This window comes from Bufo gargarizans, chromosome 2, assembly GCF_014858855.1.
Source record: "Bufo gargarizans isolate SCDJY-AF-19 chromosome 2, ASM1485885v1, whole genome shotgun sequence".
Lineage (NCBI taxonomy): Eukaryota > Metazoa > Chordata > Amphibia > Anura > Bufonidae > Bufo > Bufo gargarizans.
In genome coordinates, this window is record NC_058081.1 from 96,458,958 (window position 1) to 96,480,056 (window position 21,099).

At 45.1% G+C, this 21,099-nt stretch overlaps 1 protein-coding gene across 1 annotated transcript in view; it reads left to right on the plus strand.

Moving 5' to 3' along the window:
- Positions 1-21,099, plus strand: part of UNC5D (unc-5 netrin receptor D) — a 694,878-nt gene that overhangs the window by 253,947 nt on the left and 419,832 nt on the right. The gene's annotated exons all lie outside the window — the stretch shown is intronic.

Genomic DNA, 21,099 nt, shown 5'->3' on the forward strand with positions numbered 1-21,099 from the left:
ACTGCTTTTCTGGGCAGAATGTGCAAGAAGAATCAAATTGATCTCATCTCATGGATGTTTTTTTCTATGGCGTTGACAAAAACCTGCAGAATTTTTATTTTTTTGGAACTGGGGTATAAAATATCCCAGTTTCCTTCATTGGATGCAAATAGCAGATTTAATAAGGATCTAGGAGCAGATTCCATGCATACATCCTTTGGAAATTGTAAACATGCAGTAGGGCCTAAATATTAATATCGCACTGCTATATTTAAAGAAATTGTGCCATCCGAAAATGACCTATTGTTTAAATTAAGTTTACATTTAAACTTATTGTTAAAGGTTGTTTGCTTATTGTCTCTGTATTAAAAAAAAAAAAATCTCCAAATGTAGGACTCTGGCCACTAAGCCTAATAATAGGCTGAAACTTCTTATTCCTGTAGACATTACTTGTCATTCATCTTATTGTCATCGCAGGCAGGGTCAAAATGGCATAATCTATATATAGATAACAGGCTCGCACCATTCACAATAGGTAGGGGTATAACTAACATAGCGGCAGACCATGCGACTGCTAAGGGGCCCAGGGCAAGAGGGGGCCTCAGTCTTAGGCCCCATGCACACGGCCGTTGTTCACAGCCGTGTGCGGGCCGTGGAACCGCGGCCTGGATCCCTCCTGAGGGCAGGAGCCCACGGCGTCACTGGTTGCTATGACGCCGTGCGCTCCCTGCTGCCGGCACAGTACAGTAATACACTGGTACGATCTATACCAGTGTATTACTGTACTGTGCCGGCAGCAGGGGGCGCACGGCGTCATAGCAACCAGTGACGCCGTGCGCTCCTGCTCTCAGGAGGGATCCAGGCCGCGGTTCCACGGCCCGCACACGGCTGTGAACAACGGCCGTGTGCATGGGGCCTTAGTTGGGATTATCTCCTCTTCTACTGGAGGTGAAAACTTAATCAGGACTCTACCCTCTAAAGGAACAACTTTTAGCAAATGAACCAGTGGAAAAATGGCCCAAGGGTCATTGAAAAGGGTTTGGGCAGAAACCCTTATGTCCTGTGTAGGGGGCCTGGTTTGATCCTTGCTATGGGGCCCTTACTTCTCTATGTACGCCACTGACAATAGGTGATGGTCATAGTTGGGGATGAATGAAGCGAGCTTCAGATCCTATATCCAAAGTCGATTCACTCAAAACTTTGGCCGTATGCTGTACGAAGATCCGTCTACGCAAAGCATTAAAAGGTACGGCCTTTACTGAATCTTTTCCCATAAAACCATATATCAATCTGTTCAGCTACTTCTGCTCTATAAAATGCTGCCTGCAGATTATTTTGCATTTTCACAGTGACATTTAGTGATGAGCAAATTCAATTTGGCTGCTTTGCAGAATTTTACAAAGAATTGATTCATGACAAATTACCAAGATGTACTTTTTTCCCCCCAAAAGTGGGTGCGCTGACACTGATACATCGACAGCCGCTATGCTGCACAGTGTGGCCTGCAAAGTATCAACACGGAGGAAGGAGGGTCAGGAGGATGGCAACTGATGTTGCGATCGCAGCGGGGCCCGGTGCAGTCACTGTACTCTATTACACCAGGCCCCGCGAACAGCAGTTTTCATATGTAAAGTGTAGTCATTTAATCCTTAACCAGTGTGTTAGCTTAGTTAAAGTAGCGCAATCCTCTGTAATCGTACTCACTAACTCACTATCAGTGTTGGTCAAGCACCAAAGTGCTCGGGTGCTTGAGTAGAACACCTAGGGTTGCTCGGGTGCTCTACCGAGCACACGAGTACAACGGAAGTCAATGAGCGAACCCGAGCATTAAACCAGGCACCCCCTGCTCTGAAGGGGGAGGGTGTCTGGTTCCTAGTAAAATGATATATCGATGGAAACACCATTGAAATGGTTCGGGAACAGCATGGGGAGGATGTCTGGATGCAGCTTGGACTCCCAGGTCGCTGCTGGGAACGATGTTGTCCGAGTAGTACACCACTTTTACAGACTGACAATAATACGCACAAAACCGAAGATAAAATCTTAGAGGAAAAATTGTTAGGAAACACCCTTTCATGTATATTTACTTGTATATAAAACACAAGTGCTGCCAAAAATTGCAAGGAAGAAGCACTCCGATACAACCTGTATATCACATAAAGGAGGGCCTCATTCACATTGTGGTACAATTGTTCAGGTAGTGGGACTCCTACACTCTTAAAGCCTATGCACTAAGAGAAAGGGCTGCCAAAAATTGCAAGGAACTGCACCCCAATACACGCTTTATTACACATAAAGGAGGGGCATCATACACACCCTTTAAAAAAATGATTGCTGGCCTGCTGTGACCCTCAAAAATATTAGGAGCAAGGACCTGCTGGTGACCCTCTAAAACATTAGGGTGAGGGCCTACTGCTGATCTGACCATCTAAAACATTATGGCAAGGGCCTGCTGCAGAGCTGACCATTTAAAATAATTTGTGGGCGAGGGCCTGCTGCCGAGCTCACCATAAAAAAATAAAATTGTGGACGAGGTCTTGCTGCCGAGATGACCATATAAAAATTTTTGTGGGAGAGGGCCTTCTGCCGAGCTGACCATCTCAAACATTATGGGCGAGGGCCTGCTGCCGAGCTGACCATCTAAAAAATTTTGTGGGTGAGGGCCTGCTGCCAAGCTGACCATCTAAAAACAGTGCATGATCCACAGATCCCCCCATAACAGTGCGTCATACACAGATGCCCCCATAACAGTGTGTCATCCACAGATCCCCTCCATAACAGTGTCATCCACAGAACCCCCATAATAGTGTCATCCATAGACCACCATTAGTTCAAAACCCACCAAAAGCACACCTTATCTTCAGGTGCGTCTTTTAAAGCAAAAAATACAGTACTTTGTCACAAGGCACATTCCTTTGTATGTAGAGGGCACAATGATGGGGAACAGCGATTGTGCCACCCCCTGTCATTGAACCCATCAGATGCCGCGTACATTGCTAATCGCAACATCTGAGATAAAAATTAAGGCCTTTCAAGGGTTAATCCGGTTTAAACAAACATACTCACCTCATCCATTTGCTTGCGGAGAGGCCGTCGCAGCCATCTTGATTGAGGACAATGCAAGAAAACTGATGATGTCACTACGCCTGGCTACTGCAGTGACGTCATATGTCACCCTGTGTGACATTTCACTCTGTATCTTCAATCAAGATGGCTGCGACGGCCTCTCCTCAAGAAAATGGATGAGGTGAATATGTATTTTTTTATTTTTTTTTGCCGCCATTTCTGGAAAAATAGATTCATCACGAAGCGCAAGGAAATTTGGTTTCAAATTTTTCCTGAAATTTGGATTGAAGCCAAGTTCTTTGGCTTTGATTTACTCAACACCAGTGACGTGTTCTCTCTTTTTTCCTTTTTAAATATTTTATTCAGAAATCCACATATACAAGTCATATTCAACACAGAAGACGCCCAAAGACAAGCAAAAACCCACCCCATCCATTAAAAAAAAAGTTCTCTCCAACTACCACTGCCCATGTCCCATACCTTTTTCTTCCATACCTAGACATCATATTGTATATCCACTTCTCAGTCGGTGGTTAGTTACCTTCTCCATGAACTGTTTGTAGGTAGGTGGGTTCTCATTCATCCAAAATTGCGCTATGAGTTTCCTCACTTGATATAAAATTATTTTTAATCAGTAATGGTGCATGAATCATGGAAGGTGACCCTAAAACACATAACACAGGGCTCTCTGGGAGAGATACATCATATACCATCTTAATTATTGCTAGCACCTACTGCCAGTATTTCTTTAGTTTAGGACATAACCACATCATATGTAAAATGTCTGCCTGTGATGATTGACAACGGGGACATAATGAATCTAACCTTATCCCGGCTTTATACAATAAAGAAGGGGTCTTACATGTTCTCTTTAAATGCTGTTAACAGCAGCTCAAGCAAGATGGTTGCTTCCATAATTATTTACAGAAACTAGACCAAAAAAATCTGATGTTTCACATAAGTAGTTTTGATTAACAAAAATATATAGGAGATACATTTTCTTTAAGACAAGCTATAATTAGCATATAAATATCTGTAGAAAAGAAATAGGATGCATTTACAGACATAAAATTCCCGACACAAGCTTATTCTGGGACAGGTGTGTGTGTATATATATATATATATAAACCTACGTATGTAGTAGAGTTAATAACACACATGCTTTATGAGACGTGTTATCTAAACTAAATGTGCTAAGAAAACACCTTCAATTGCTTTTCAATGCCTTTTGTTTCAAGATAACAAGATGAGTTAATACATTTGAGTTAAGAGTTTGTGTGTTAGTGTTAGCTCTGCTACATCTGTATATATATATATATATATATATATATATGATACGTATTCAATTATAAAGAAAAAAAGCTATGCATTGTTCCTGTGATTTATATTGTAAAAGTGAACAACCTGAAGGATGAACGTTAGCACATAATACAACGTGTTGTGTGGTAGTTTCTCATAGTTAACAATCTCCACCATATGAATAACTGAGAATGTGTCACCAAGCTGCCTGAAAATAAATTCAATTAAACAAAATCTGACGTCCAAGCATTGTTCAGGCGTCTGCAGGATTGACAAGAGAACATCCTTTTGACAGCGGTGATTAACGAGGCAGGAAAGTTTCCTTTCACGTCAGAAAGTTAGCACATGTCATATTAACTTTTGCTTATGAAAAAAATGAATAACTAAACTAAAAAAGACAACAAAAAAACTAAAATGTCATTATAATGGAATGCTTAGTGTCATAGTAAAACCCAAAAGTGAAAAAAAACACACACCAAAAAGTTCCATATGTTTCGCCCTATAAGATGCACCTGTCCATTAGTGATGAGCAGCAGGGGCAATATTCGATTTTGCGATATTTCGCGAATATTTGGGCGAATATTCTCCATATATTCGAGAATTTTCGAATTCGTGAACTCCAGTCATTTTCTTAATTGTGACAATTCGCATAAAATTCGCATAAATCTGGTATTTAAAAAAAATCGAATATTCCTGATTCCGAATATATTTTGCAATATTCTAAATATTCGTGAATTCTCGAAGTGCCGATATTCACGATTAAAATTCACAATTCGCATATTCATGATCAACACTACTGTCCATAAGCTGCACCTAGGTTTTAACGGTGGAAAATAAGAAAAATATATTTTCCATCAGACCTCAGCTCAGAGCCCCAATCAGATACCCAATTTTAATCAGACCTCAGCTCAGAGCCCCAATGTTAGTAATATCCCCAATAAGACATCAGCTCAGACCCCCCAATGTTCATGAGACCCCAATCAGATCTCAAATCACAGCCCAATGTGATAAACATGATTTACACCCCCAATGTGAATATGACCCCTAAGCAGACCTCAGATCAGAACCCAATGTGAATGACCCCCCCTCAAGTAGACCTCATATTGGAGTACAATGTAAATAACCCCCAAGCAGACCTCATATTGGACCCCCAGCCTCAGAGCAGACATTAAAAAAATAACAATTAACTTACCTCTCCCGCTCCATAGACTGCCTCCCCTCCTGACATCCATGCTCTTCTCGTTCTGCCTCCTGCACGCTTTCTGTGACTCAATGAGTATAGTGTAAAGGAGCAGTGCATAGGTGTCCTCACTCTGTGCGCAGTCACAGGACAGCAGGTATGCAAGGAAGACCAGGAAGGGTGAGTATAGAGCCCAGGAAGCGCTGCCTTCACAACTTCCCAGCCCTCCTGTACTAATGGGTGCTTCAATAATGGAAGTGCTCATTAGTATTCACCCCATAAGATGCACTGACAACTTCTCCCCACTTTGGTGGGGGGAAGTGCATCTTATAGGGTGAAAAATACAGTAATAAAATCAACAGTTCTCTAAATGGTCATCCTCATGTGGACATCTTAATATAAGATATCTAAGTCCATCAGCAAACAAGATCTGTAAGGAATAGGGATGAGCGAACTCGAACTGTATAGTTCGGGTTCGTACCGAATTTTGGGGTGTCCGTGACACGGACCCGAACCCGGACATTTTCGTAAAAGTCCGGGTTCGGGTTCGGTGTTCGTCGCTTTCTTGGCGCTTTTGTGACGCTTTCTTGGCGCTTTTTGAAAGGCTGCAAAGCAGCCAATCAACAAGCGTCATACTACTTGCCCCAAGAGGCCATCACAGCCATGCCTACTATTGGCATGGCTGTGATTGGCCAGAGCACCATGTGACCCAGCCTCTATTTAAGCTGGAGTCACATAGCGCCGCCCGTCACTCTGCTCTGATTAGCGTAGGGAGAGGTTGCGGCTGCGACAGTAGGGCGAGATTAGGCAGATTAACTCCTCCAAAGGACTTGATTAACTGATCGATCTGCAGCTGTGGATCATTGAGCTGCTGATCCTCAATTGCTCACTGTTTTTAGGCTGCCCAGACCGTTTGTCAGTCACATTTTTCTGGGGTGATCGGCGGCCATTTTGTGTCTTGTGGTGCGCCAGCACAAGCTGCGACCAAGTGCATTTAACCCTCAATGGTGTGGTTGTTTTTTGGCTAAAGCCTACATCAGGGTGAAGCTGTCACACCAAGTGCATTTAACCCTCAGTAGTGTGGTTGGTCAAGCTATCACACCAAGTGCATTTAACCAGCAATAGTCTGTTCATTTTTTGGCCATATACTAAATCAGGGGCAATCTGCGCCCGTCACCAAGTGCATTTAACCCTCAGTAGTGTGGTTGGTCAAGCTGTGACACCAAGTGCATTTAACCAGCAATAGTCTGTTCATTTTTTGGCCATATACTACATCAGGGGCAAGCTGCGCCCATCACCAAGTGCATTTAACCAGCAATAGTGTGGTTATTTTTTGGCCATATCCCAGTCTAATTCTGTCACTAAATCCATACCGGTCACCCAGCGCCTAAATACTAGGCCTCAAATTTATATCCCGCTAAATCTCTCGTTACCGCTGTCCTGTTGTGGCTGGGAAAGTTATTTAGTGTCCGTCAAAGCACATTTTTTGTTCTGGGTTGAAATACAATTCCCAATTTAGCAATTTAAAAATTTAGTGGTTTCTGCTGTATCAGAGCTATTTGAAATCTATCCCTAAAAGGGTATATAATATTCAAGGTGCACATAGGGTCATTCAGAATAACTTCACACACCCGCTACTGTGCATTTCCAAGTCTAATTCTGTCACTAAACCCATACCTGTCACCCAGCGCCTAAATACTAGGCCTCAAATTTATATCCAGCTAAATCTGTCCTTAGTGCTGTAGCTGGGCGAGTTATTTAGTGTCCGTTCAAGCACATTTCTTGTTCTGGGTTGAAATACAATTCCCAATTTAGCAATTTCATAATTTAGTGGTTTCTGCTATATCAGAGCTATTTGAAATCTATCCCTAAAAGGGTAGATCATATTGAAGGTGCACATAGGGACATTCAGAATAACTTCACACACCCGCTACTGTGCATTTCCAAGTCTAATTCTGTCACTAAACCCATACCTGTCACCCAGCGCCTAAATACTAGGCCTCAAATTTATATCCAGCTAAATCTGTCCTTAGTGCTGTAGCTGGGCGAGTTATTTAGTGTCCGTTCAAGCACATTTCTTGTTCTGGGTTGAAATACAATTCCCAATTTAGCAATTTCATAATTTAGTGGTTTCTGCTATATCAGAGCTATTTGAAATCTATCCCTAAAAGGGTATATAATATTCAAGGTGCACATTGGGTCATTCAGAATAACTTCACACACACCCGCTACTGTGTATTTCCAAGTCTAATTCTGTCACTAAACCCATACCTGTCACCCAGCGCCTAAATACTAGGCCTCAAATTTATATCCAGCTAAATCTGTCCTTAGTGCTGTAGCTGGGCGAGTTATTTAGTGTCCGTTCAAGCACATTGCTTGTTCTGGGTTGAAATACAATTCCCAATTTAGCAATTTCATAATTTAGTGGTTTCTGCTATATCAGAGCTATTTGAAATCTATCCCTAAAAGGGTAGATCATATTGAAGGTGCACATAGGGACATTCAGAATAACTTCACACACCCGCTACTGTGCATTTCCAAGTCTAATTCTGTCACTAAACCCATACCTGTCACCCAGCGCCTAAATACTAGGCCTCAAATTTATATCCAGCTAAATCTGTCCTTAGTGCTGTAGCTGGGCGAGTTATTTAGTGTCCGTTCAAGCACATTTCTTGTTCTGGGTTGAAATACAATTCCCAATTTAGCAATTTCATAATTTAGTGGTTTCTGCTATATCAGAGCTATTTGAAATCTATCCCTAAAAGGGTATATAATATTCAAGGTGCACATTGGGTCATTCAGAATAACTTCACACACACCCGCTACTGTGTATTTCCAAGTCTAATTCTGTCACTAAACCCATACCTGTCACCCAGCGCCTAAATACTAGGCCTCAAATTTATATCCTGCTAAATCTCTCGTTAGTGCTGTAGCTGGGCGAGTTATTTAGTGTCCGTTCAAGCACATTTCTTGTTCTGGGTTGAAATACAATTCCCAATTTAGCAATTTCATAATTTAGTGGTTTCTGCTATATCAGAGCTATTTGAAATCTATCCCTAAAAGGGTATATAATATTCAAGGTGCACATTGGGTCATTCAGAATAACTTCACACACACCCGCTACTGTGTATTTCCAAGTCTAATTCTGTCACTAAACCCATACCTGTCACCCAGCGCCTAAATACTAGGCCTCAAATTTATATCCTGCTAAATCTCTCGTTAGTGCTGTAGCTGGGCGAGTTATTTAGTGTCCGTTCAAGCACATTTCTTGTTCTGGGTTGAAATACAATTCCCAATTTAGCAATTTCATAATTTAGTGGTTTCTGCTATATCAGAGCTATTTGAAATCTATCCCTAAAAGGGTAGATCATATTGAAGGTGCACATAGGGACATTCAGAATAACTTCACACACACCCGCTACTGTGTATTTCCAAGTCTAATTCTGTCACTAAACCCATACCTGTCACCCAGCGCCTAAATACTAGGCCTCAAATTTATATCCAGCTAAATCTGTCCTTAGTGCTGTAGCTGGGCGAGTTATTTAGTGTCCGTTCAAGCACATTTCTTGTTCTGGGTTGAAATACAATTCCCAATTTAGCAATTTCATAATTTAGTGGTTTCTGCTATATCAGAGCTATTTGAAATCTATCCCTAAAAGGGTATATAATATTCAAGGTGCACATTGGGTCATTCAGAATAACTTCACACACACCCGCTACTGTGTATTTCCAAGTCTAATTCTGTCACTAAACCCATACCTGTCACCCAGCGCCTAAATACTAGGCCTCAAATTTATATCCTGCTAAATCTCTCGTTAGTGCTGTAGCTGGGCGAGTTATTTAGTGTCCGTTCAAGCACATTTCTTGTTCTGGGTTGAAATACAATTCCCAATTTAGCAATTTCATAATTTAGTGGTTTCTGCTATATCAGAGCTATTTGAAATCTATCCCTAAAAGGGTATATAATATTCAAGGTGCACATTGGGTCATTCAGAATAACTTCACACACACCCGCTACTGTGTATTTCCAAGTCTAATTCTGTCACTAAACCCATACCTGTCACCCAGCGCCTAAATACTAGGCCTCAAATTTATATCCTGCTAAATCTCTCGTTAGTGCTGTAGCTGGGCGAGTTATTTAGTGTCCGTTCAAGCACATTTCTTGTTCTGGGTTGAAATACAATTCCCAATTTAGCAATTTCATAATTTAGTGGTTTCTGCTATATCAGAGCTATTTGAAATCTATCCCTAAAAGGGTAGATCATATTGAAGGTGCACATAGGGACATTCAGAATAACTTCACACACACCCGCTACTGTGTATTTCCAAGTCTAATTCTGTCACTAAACCCATACCTGTCACCCAGCGCCTAAATACTAGGCCTCAAATTTATATCCAGCTAAATCTGTCCTTAGTGCTGTAGCTGGGCGAGTTATTTAGTGTCCGTTCAAGCACATTTCTTGTTCTGGGTTGAAATACAATTCCCAATTTAGCAATTTCATAATTTAGTGGTTTCTGCTATATCAGAGCTATTTGAAATCTATCCCTAAAAGGGTAGATCATATTGAAGGTGCACATAGGGACATTCAGAATAACTTCACACACACCCGCTACTGTGTATTTCCAAGTCTAATTCTGTCACTAAACCCATACCTGTCACCCAGCGCCTAAATACTAGGCCTCAAATTTATATCCAGCTAAATCTGTCCTTAGTGCTGTAGCTGGGCGAGTTATTTAGTGTCCGTTCAAGCACATTTCTTGTTCTGGGTTGAAATACAATTCCCAATTTAGCAATTTCATAATTTAGTGGTTTCTGCTATATCAGAGCTATTTGAAATCTATCCCTAAAAGGGTATATAATATTCAAGGTGCACATTGGGTCATTCAGAATAACTTCACACACACCCGCTACTGTGTATTTCCAAGTCTAATTCTGTCACTAAACCCATACCTGTCACCCAGCGCCTAAATACTAGGCCTCAAATTTATATCCTGCTAAATCTCTCGTTAGTGCTGTAGCTGGGCGAGTTATTTAGTGTCCGTTCAAGCACATTTCTTGTTCTGGGTTGAAATACAATTCCCAATTTAGCAATTTCATAATTTAGTGGTTTCTGCTATATCAGAGCTATTTGAAATCTATCCCTAAAAGGGTAGATCATATTGAAGGTGCACATAGGGACATTCAGAATAACTTCACACACACCCGCTACTGTGTATTTCCAAGTCTAATTCTGTCACTAAACCCATACCTGTCACCCAGCGCCTAAATACTAGGCCTCAAATTTATATCCAGCTAAATCTGTCCTTAGTGCTGTAGCTGGGCGAGTTATTTAGTGTCCGTTCAAGCACATTTCTTGTTCTGGGTTGAAATACAATTCCCAATTTAGCAATTTCATAATTTAGTGGTTTCTGCTATATCAGAGCTATTTGAAATCTATCCCTAAAAGGGTAGATCATATTGAAGGTGCACATAGGGACATTCAGAATAACTTCACACACACCCGCTACTGTGTATTTCCAAGTCTAATTCTGTCACTAAACCCATACCTGTCACCCAGCGCCTAAATACTAGGCCTCAAATTTATATCCAGCTAAATCTGTCCTTAGTGCTGTAGCTGGGCGAGTTATTTAGTGTCCGTTCAAGCACATTTCTTGTTCTGGGTTGAAATACAATTCCCAATTTAGCAATTTCATAATTTAGTGGTTTCTGCTATATCAGAGCTATTTGAAATCTATCCCTAAAAGGGTATATAATATTCAAGGTGCACATTGGGTCATTCAGAATAACTTCACACACACACGCTTCTGTGCATTTCCAAGTCTAATTCTGTCACTAAATCCATACCGGTCACCCAGCGCCTAAATACTAGGCCTCAAATTTATATCCCGCTGAATTTGAATACAATACATTGGGCCAAATAATATATTTGTTGTTGTGGTGAACCATAACAATGAGAAAAACATCTAGTAAGGGACGCGGACGTGGACATGGTCGTGGTGGTGTTAGTGGACCCTCTGGTGCTGGGAGAGGACGTGGCCGTTCTGCCACATCCACACGTCCTAGTGTACCAACTACCTCAGGTCCCAGTAGCCGCCAGAATTTACAGCGATATATGGTGGGGCCCAATGCCGTTCTAAGGATGGTAAGGCCTGAGCAGGTACAGGCATTAGTCAATTGGGTGGCCGACAGTGGATCCAGCACGTTCACATTATCTCCCACCCAGTCTTCTGCAGAAAGCGCACAGATGGCGCCTGAAAACCAACCCCATCAGTCTGTCACATCACCCCCATGCATACCAGGGAAACTGTCTCAGCCTCAAGTTATGCAGCAGTCTCTTATGCTGTTTGAAGACTCCGCTGGCAGGGTTTCCCAAGGGCATCCACCTAGCCCTTCCCCAGCGGTGAAAGACATAGAATGCACTGACGCACAACCACTTATGTTTCCTGATGATGAGGACATGGGAATACCACCTCAGCATGTCTCTGATGATGACGAAACACAGGTGTCAACTGCTGCGTCTTTCTGCAGTGTGCAGACTGAACAGGAGGTCAGGGATCAAGACTGGGTGGAAGACGATGCAGGGGACGATGAGGTCCTAGACCCCACATGGAATGAAGGTCGTGCCACTGACTTTCACAGTTCGGAGGAAGAGGCAGTGGTGAGACCGAGCCAACAGCGTAGCAAAAGAGGGAGCAGTGGGCAAAAGCAGAACACCCGCCGCCAAGAGACTCCGCCTGCTACTGACCGCCGCCATCTGGGACCGAGCACCCCAAAGGCAGCTTCAAGGAGTTCCCTGGCATGGCACTTCTTCAAACAATGTGCTGACGACAAGACCCGAGTGGTTTGCACGCTGTGCCATCAGAGCCTGAAGCGAGGCATTAACGTTCTGAACCTGAGCACAACCTGCATGACCAGGCACCTGCATGCAAAGCATGAACTGCAGTGGAGTAAACACCTTAAAACCAAGGAAGTCACTCAGGCTCCCCCTGCTACCTCTTCTGCTGCTGCCGCCTCGGCCTATTCTGCTGCTGCCGCCTCGGCCTCTTCCTCCGCCTCTGGAGGAACGTTGGCACCTGCCGCCCAGCAAACAGGGGATGTACCACCAACACCACCACCACCACCTCCGTCACCAAGCGTCTCAACCATGTCACACGCCAGCGTTCAGCTCTCCATCTCACAAACATTTGATAGAAAGCGTAAATTCCCACCTAGCCACCCTCGATCCCTGGCCCTGAATGCCAGCATTTCTAAACTACTGGCCTATGAAATGCTGTCATTTAGGCTGGTGGACACAGACAGCTTCAAACAGCTCATGTCGCTTGCTGTCCCACAGTATGTTGTTCCCAGCCGGCACTACTTCTCCAAGAGAGCCGTGCCTTCCCTGCACAACCAAGTATCCGATAAAATCAAGTGTGCACTGCGCAACGCCATCTGTAGCAAGGTCCACCTAACCACAGATACGTGGACCAGTAAGCACGGCCAGGGACGCTATATCTCCCTAACTGCACACTGGGTAAATGTAGTGGCAGCTGGGCCCCAGGCGGAGAGCTGTTTGGCGCACGTCCTTCCGCCGCCAAGGATCGCAGGGCAACATTCTTTGCCTCCTGTTGCCACCTCCTCCTTCTCGGCTTCCTCCTCCTCTTCTTCCACCTGCTCATCCAGTCAGCCACACACCTTCACCACCAACTTCAGCACAGCCCGGGGTAAACGTCAGCAGGCCATTCTGAAACTCATATGTTTGGGGGACAGGCCCCACACCGCACAGGAGTTGTGGCGGGGTATTGAACAACAGACCGACGAGTGGTTGCTGCCGGTGAGCCTCATGCCCGGCCTGGTGGTGTGTGATAATGGGCGAAATCTCGTTGCAGCTCTGGGACTAGCCAATTTGACGCACATCCCTTGCTTGGCGCATGTGCTGAATTTGGTGGTGCAGAAGTTCATTCACAACTACCCCGACATGTCAGAGCTGCTGCATAAAGTGCGGGCCGTCTGTTCGCGCTTCCGGCGTTCACATCCTGCTGCTGCTCGCCTGTCTGCGCTACAGCGTAACTTCGGCCTTCCCGCTCACCGCCTCATATGCGACGTGCCCACCAGGTGGAACTCCACCTTGCACATGCTGGACAGACTGTGCGAGCAGCAGCAGGCCATAGTGGAGTTTCAGCTGCAGCACGCACGGGTCAGTCGCACTACAGAACAGCACCACTTCACCACCAATGACTGGGCCTCCATGCGAGACCTGTGTGCCCTGTTGCGCTGTTTTGAGTACTCCACCAACATGGCCAGTGGCGATGACACCGTTATCAGCGTTACAATACCACTTCTATGTCTCCTTGAGAAAACACTTAGGGCGATGATGGAAGAGGAGGTGGCCCAGGAGGAGGAGGAGGAGGAGGAAGAGGGGTCATTTTTAGCACTTTCAGGCCAGTCTCTTCGAAGTGACTCAGAGGGAGGTTTTTGGCAACAGCAGAGGCCAGGTACAAATGTGGCCAGCCAGGGCCCACTACTGGAGGACGAGGAGGACGAGGATGAGGAGGAGGTGGAGGAGGATGAGGATGAAGCATGGTCACAGCGGGGTGGCACCCAACTCAGCTCGGGTCCATCACTGGTGCGTGGCTGGGGGGAAAGGCAGGACGATGACGATACGCCTCCCACAGAGGACAGCTTGTCCTTACCCCTGGGCAGCCTGGCACACATGAGCGACTACATGCTGCAGTGCCTGCGCAACGACAGCAGAGTTGCCCACATTTTAACCTGTGCGGACTACTGGGTTGCCACCCTGCTGGATCCACGCTACAAAGACAATGTGCCCACCTTACTTCCTGCACTGGAGCGTGATAGGAAGATGCGCGAGTACAAGCGCACGTTGGTAGACGCGCTACTGAGAGCATTCCCAAATGTCACAGGGGAACAAGTGGAAGCCCAAGGCCAAGGCAGAGGAGGAGCAAGAGGTCGCCAAGGCAGCTGTGTCACGGCCAGCTCCTCTGAGGGCAGGGTTAGCATGGCAGAGATGTGGAAAACTTTTGTCAACACGCCACAGCTAACTGCACCACCACCTGATACGCAACGTGTTAGCAGGAGGCAACATTTCACTAACATGGTGGAACAGTACGTGTGCACACCCCTCCACGTACTGACTGATGGTTCGGCCCCATTCAACTTCTGGGTCTCTAAATTGTCCACGTGGCCAGAGCTAGCCTTTTATGCCTTGGAGGTGCTGGCCTGCCCGGCAGCCAGCGTTTTGTCTGAACGTGTATTCAGCACGGCAGGGGGCGTCATTACAGACAAACGCAGCCGCCTGTCTACAGCCAATGTGGACAAGCTGACGTTCATAAAAATGAACCAGGCATGGATCCCACAGGACCTGTCCGTCCCTTGTCCAGATTAGACATTAACTACCTCCCCATAACCATATATTATTGGACTCCAGGGCACTTCCTCATTCAATCCTATTTTTATTTTCATTTTACCATTATATTGCGAGGCTACCCAAAGTTGAATGAACCTCTCCTCTGCCTGTGTGCTAGGCCTAAATATATGCCAATGGACTGTTGCAGTGGTGGGTGACGTGAAGCCTCATTCTCTGCTATGACATGCAGACTGATTCTCTGCTGACATGAAGCCAGATTGTCTGTTACGGGACCTCTCTCCTCTGCCTGTGTGCTAGGCCTAAATATATGCCAATGGACTGTTGCAGTGGTGGCTGACGTGAAGCCTCATTCTCTGCTATGACATGCAGACTAATTCTCTGCTGACATGAAGCCAGATTGTCTGTTACGGGACCTCTCTCCTCTGCCTGGGTGCTGGGCCTAAATTTATGACAATGGACTGTTGCAGTGGTGGCTGACGTGAAGCCTGATTCTCTGCTATGACATGCAGACTGATTCTCTGCTGACATGAAGCCAGATTGTCTGTTACGGGACCTCTCTCCTCTGCCTGTGTGCTAGGCCTAAATATATGCCAATGGACTGTTGCAGTGGTGGCTGACGTGAAGCCTCATTCTCTGCTATGACATGCAGACTGATTCTCTGCTGACATGAAGCCAGATCGTCTGTTACGGGACCTCTCTGCTCTGCCTGTGTGCTAGGCCTAAATATATGCCAATGGACTGTTGCAGTGGTGGGTGACGTGAAGCCTCATTCTCTGCTATGACATGCAGACTGATTCTCTGCTGTCATGAAGCCAGATTGTCTGTTACGGGACCTCTCTGCTCTGCCTGTGTGCTAGGCCTAAATATATGCCAATGGACTGTTGCAGTGTTGGGTGACGTGAAGCCTCATTCTCTGCTATGACATGCAGACTGATTCTCTGCTGACATGAAGCCAGATTGTCTGTTACGGGACCTCTCTCCTCTGCCTGTGTGCTAGGCCTAAATATATGCCAATGGACTGTTGCAGTGGTGGCTGACGTGAAGCCTCATTCTCTGCTATGACATGCAGACTAATTCTCTGCTGACATGAAGCCAGATTGTCTGTTACGGGACCTCTCTCCTCTGCCTGGGTGCTGGGCCTAAATTTATGACAATGGACTGTTGCAGTGGTGGCTGACGTGAAGCCTGATTCTCTGCTATGACATGCAGACTGATTCTCTGCTGACATGAAGCCAGATCCTCTGTTACGGGACCTCTCTCCTCTGCCTGTGTGTGTGCTGGGCCTAAATATATGCCAATGGACTGTTGCAGTGGTGGCTGACGTGAAGCCTCATTCTCTGCTATGACATGCAGACTGATTCTCTGCTGACATGAAGCCAGATTCTCTGTTACGGGACCTCTCTCCTCTGCCTGTGTGTGTGCTGGGCCTAAATATATGCCAATGGACTGTTGCAGTGGTGGCTGACGTGAAGCCTCATTCTCTGCTATGACATGCAGACTAATTCTCTGCTGACATGAAGACAGATTCTCTGTTACGGGACCTCCCTCCTCTGCCTGGGTGCTGGGCCTAAATATATGCCAATGGACTGTTGCAGTGGTGGCTGACGTGAAGCCTCATTCTCTGCTATGACATGCAGACTGATTCTCTGCTGACATGAAGCCAGATTCTCTGTTACGGGACCTCTCTCCTCTGCCTGTGTGTGTGCTGGGCCTAAATATATGCCAATGGACTGTTGCAGTGGTGGCTGACGTGAAGCCTCATTCTCTGCTATGACATGCAGACTAATTCTCTGCTGACATGAAGACAGATTCTCTGTTACGGGACCTCCCTCCTCTGCCTGGGTGCTGGGCCTAAATATATGCCAATGGACTGTTGCAGTGGTGGCTGACGTGAAGCCTCATTCTCTGCTATGACATGCAGACTAATTCTCTGCTGACATGAAGACAGATTCTCTGTTACGGGACCTCCCTCCTCTGCCTGGGTGCTGGGCCTAAATATATGCCAATGGACTGTTGCAGTGGTGGCTGACGTGAAGCCTCATTCTCTGCTATGACATGCAGACTAATTCTCTGCTGACATGAAGACAGATTCTCTGTTACGGGACCTCCCTCCTCTGCCTGGGTGCTGGGCCTAAATATATGCCAATGGACTGTTGCAGTGGTGGCTGACGTGAAGCCTCATTCTCTGCTATGACATGCAGACTAATTCTCTGCTGACATGAAGACAGATTCTCTGTTACGGGACCTCCCTCCTCTGCCTGGGTGCTGGGCCTAAATATATGCCAATGGACTGTTGCAGTGGTGGCTGACGTGAAGCCTCATTCTCTGCTATGACATGCAGACTGATTCTCTGCTGACATGAAGCCAGATTCTCTGTTACGGGACCTCTCTCCTCTGCCTGTGTGTGTGCTGGGCCTAAATATATGCCAATGGACTGTTGCAGTGGTGGCTGACGTGAAGCCTCATTCTCTGCTATGACATGCAGACTAATTCTCTGCTGACATGAAGACAGATTCTCTGTTACGGGACCTCCCTCCTCTGCCTGGGTGCTGGGCCTAAATATATGCCAATGGACTGTTGCAGTGGTGGCTGACGTGAAGCCTCATTCTCTGCTATGACATGCAGACTAATTCTCTGCTGACATGAAGACAGATTCTCTGTTACGGGACCTCCCTCCTCTGCCTGGGTGCTGGGCCTAAATATATGCCAATGGACTGTTGCAGTGGTGGCTGACGTGAAGCCTCATTCTCTGCTATGACATGCAGACTGATTCTCTGCTGACATGAAGCCAGATTCTCTGTTACGGGACCTCTCTCCTCTGCCTGTGTGTGTGCTGGGCCTAAATATATGCCAATGGACTGTTGCAGTGGTGGCTGACGTGAAGCCTCATTCTCTGCTATGACATGCAGACTAATTCTCTGCTGACATGAAGACAGATTCTCTGTTACGGGACCTCCCTCCTCTGCCTGGGTGCTGGGCCTAAATATATGCCAATGGACTGTTGCAGTGGTGGCTGACGTGAAGCCTCATTCTCTGCTATGACATGCAGACTAATTCTCTGCTGACATGAAGACAGATTCTCTGTTACGGGACCTCTCTCCTCTGCCTGGGTGCCGGGGCCTAAATATCTGAGAATGGACTGTTCCAGTGGTGGGTGACGGGAAGCCAGATTCTCTGCTATGGAACCTCTCTCCAATTGATTTTGGTTAATTTTTATTTATTTAATTTTTATTTTAATTCATTTCCCTATCCACATTTGTTTGCAGGGGATTTACCTACATGTTGCTGCCTTTTGCAGCCCTCTAGCTCTTTCCTGGGCTGTTTTACAGCCTTTTTAGTGCCGAAAAGTTCGGGTCCCCATTGACTTCAATGGGGTTCGGGTTCGGGACGAAGTTCGGATCGGGTTCGGATCCCGAACCCGAACATTTCCGGGATGTTCGGCCGAACTTCTCGAACCCGAACATCCAGGTGTTCGCTCAACTCTAGTAAGGAATGAAGATTTCTTTTTATGGGAGACATTTTTCCTACAATACATTCAGATACAATCCTATAGGGGTAAGTCCCCCAAAATTACTCTGGATAACCCCAGGCTATTTTTATAAAATTGTGAGAACTGTCATATGGTTTCCTTGGTGGAGAAGTAAACAGAACGTCTCATTGTCCCTGCGTGTTTCTAGTAGTTGGAGAAGAAGGCATCATAGCCACATTGGTCTGCAGTGTATCTTAATTGAATGCTGCAACGTGTTTCAATCCCCTTACTGGGATCTTCATCAGATGGATGGCCAGCAAAAGGATTGAAATAGAGATTACCAAATTTCTTGATTGCAAATCATTTCTACCCAAATTGAAAGTTCTTTAAATGCCTGTAAAATCTCTCTCTTTCCATCTCTCTGGGAAAATTATACCCAAACAACGCTGAAGAAATTCTGATTCTGCCCAATCAGATTTTTTATTTTTATTTTAAATTTGGGTCGAATTTTGATTCAAACAAATCAATTTGCTCATCTCTGAAACATGAGAAACTGAAATATGTTGCAGCATTGTGCTACTTCAAGAAAATATATATTAAAGTGAAGACGAATGTGGAAGTGATTAATGATTTATCTTGCAGTACTCAGGGACAAAAGAGCAATTTTGTTTGTTTCTTTACCAAGTTAAGAGTTCAACTATTGGTCCTTAGAAGATATCTTCATAAGCTCTAGTCCAGGCGTGCTCAACTTGGGACAAAACTACAACTCCCAGCTGTAGGGTCTCAGGGTATGCTGGGAATTGTAGTTTTGCAACAGCTGGAGGGCCGCTGGTTGGGCATCCCTGCTCTAGTCCATGGAAGAATCTGTCCCTGTAGATCAGAATTTTTTATCTGTGAAAGCCCACCATAGATCAGGTTTGACTCATCAGAATTTTTCTTTTATGAACAACTTTTTCAAAAATCACGGACAGACAAATTTTTTTACGGACAAATTGTAAAACCATAATGAATGATAAAGATTATAATTAATTCATGTCTATAGCTTACTATTTACTGTGAGCTGTAATCATGATAATTACCACCAAAATTATCTAGTCAAGCACCACCAGCCTTAAAAAAAATCACTGACACATCTATTTTTTTTATAGACACAGGAAAAAGTTACCTATATTTATGGACTGTCCAGAAATTTTTGGACTGTTGGCAACCCTGCCATGTCTGTGCTTAGACCTATAAACAAACACTGAGACTAATTAGCTATAAAAGTATAAATTTTATTGGAATACATGTTAAAAAACAGCAAATTTGAGATGACAAAAGTATATATATCACAAGTGCGGTACAACCCTGGGAGATACAAGTAATGGGTATGACATCAAGAGGAATGTGGGAAGAGGATGCAAAGGTAAATCTACTGGATGGGCATCTAATCAAATAAAGTGCAAAGTGCCATGTGAATAAAGTGCATAAGCAGACCCCTCTAAACAACAGAGATCGCATCCCTGCATTGCCAAATGTCTCACAGGAAGGTTTCCACCGGGAAAGCTCGTCGGGGTGTGCGGTCTTCCTGCGGAGATCCGCAAAACACGGACACCGGCAATGTGAATTCCGCAATTTGTGAACCGCACATCGCTGGCACTATAATAGAAAATGCCTAATCTTGTCTGCAATTGCGGACAAGAATAGGACATGTTCTATTTTTTGGCGGAAACGGAAGCACAAATGCGGAAGTGCGGATCCGCAAATGCGGACAGCACATTCCGGCCCCATTGAAATTGAATGGGTCTGCACCCGTTCCGTAAAATTGCGGAACTGATGAGGACCCATTTTGCGGACGTGTGAATGGAAAAGATATCCCTCAAAATGAAAATAAATTAAATTATTAAAGTTAAAGGGGTTCTGCGCTTTGTTTTAACTGATGATCTATCCTCTGGATAGATCATCAGCATCTGATTGGCGGGGGTCTGACACCCAGGACCCCCGCTGATCAGCTGTTTGAGAAGGCAGCGGCACGGCCTTCTTACTGTTTACCACCGGGCCAGTGACGTCACGACTAGTATCAACTACCCTGGGAGGGGCTAAGCTCCATTCAAGTGAACAGAGCTTAGCCACGCCCACGCTAGTTGATACTACTTATGACGTCACTAGGCCAGCGGTAAACAGCAAGAAGGCCGTGGTGCTGCTGGAGCGCCGCAGCCTTCTCAATCAGCTGATCGGCGGGGTTCACGGGTGTCGGACACCCACTGATCAGATGCTGATGATCTATTCAGAGGATAGATCATCAGTTAAAACAAAGTGCAGAACCCCTTTAAGCAAAAAGCATAGATGTAGTAGGCAATAACAAGTGCTCGTCGGCACTAAATCAGAAACCATATGTCCTACCACAATCCGGGGGGTTCCAGTGCACATCCATGAATCCCGGAGGGAAAGCAAAAAACCATCTATCCCTAGGCTAGATGATGATGTGGTATTGAAGGACAGGGTGGGCAAAGAACTGTCCCTGATATTGCCTTACAGGGGGGGTGCTATTCTGGCCCTGATAGCCTAACCACAGACCACCTGCCCTGATAAGAGCGACCCCGTCCGGAGCCTTACCCTATATAAAAATGGCCCTAGTAAGCCCTTAGGCCCCTGACTTCCAGGTGATCACTATATAGATCTATGTACAGTGAAGGAGTTTAAGCATGCATGGGATAGGCATCAGGCCATCCTTCATATAAGATAGGGCCAGGGGCTAT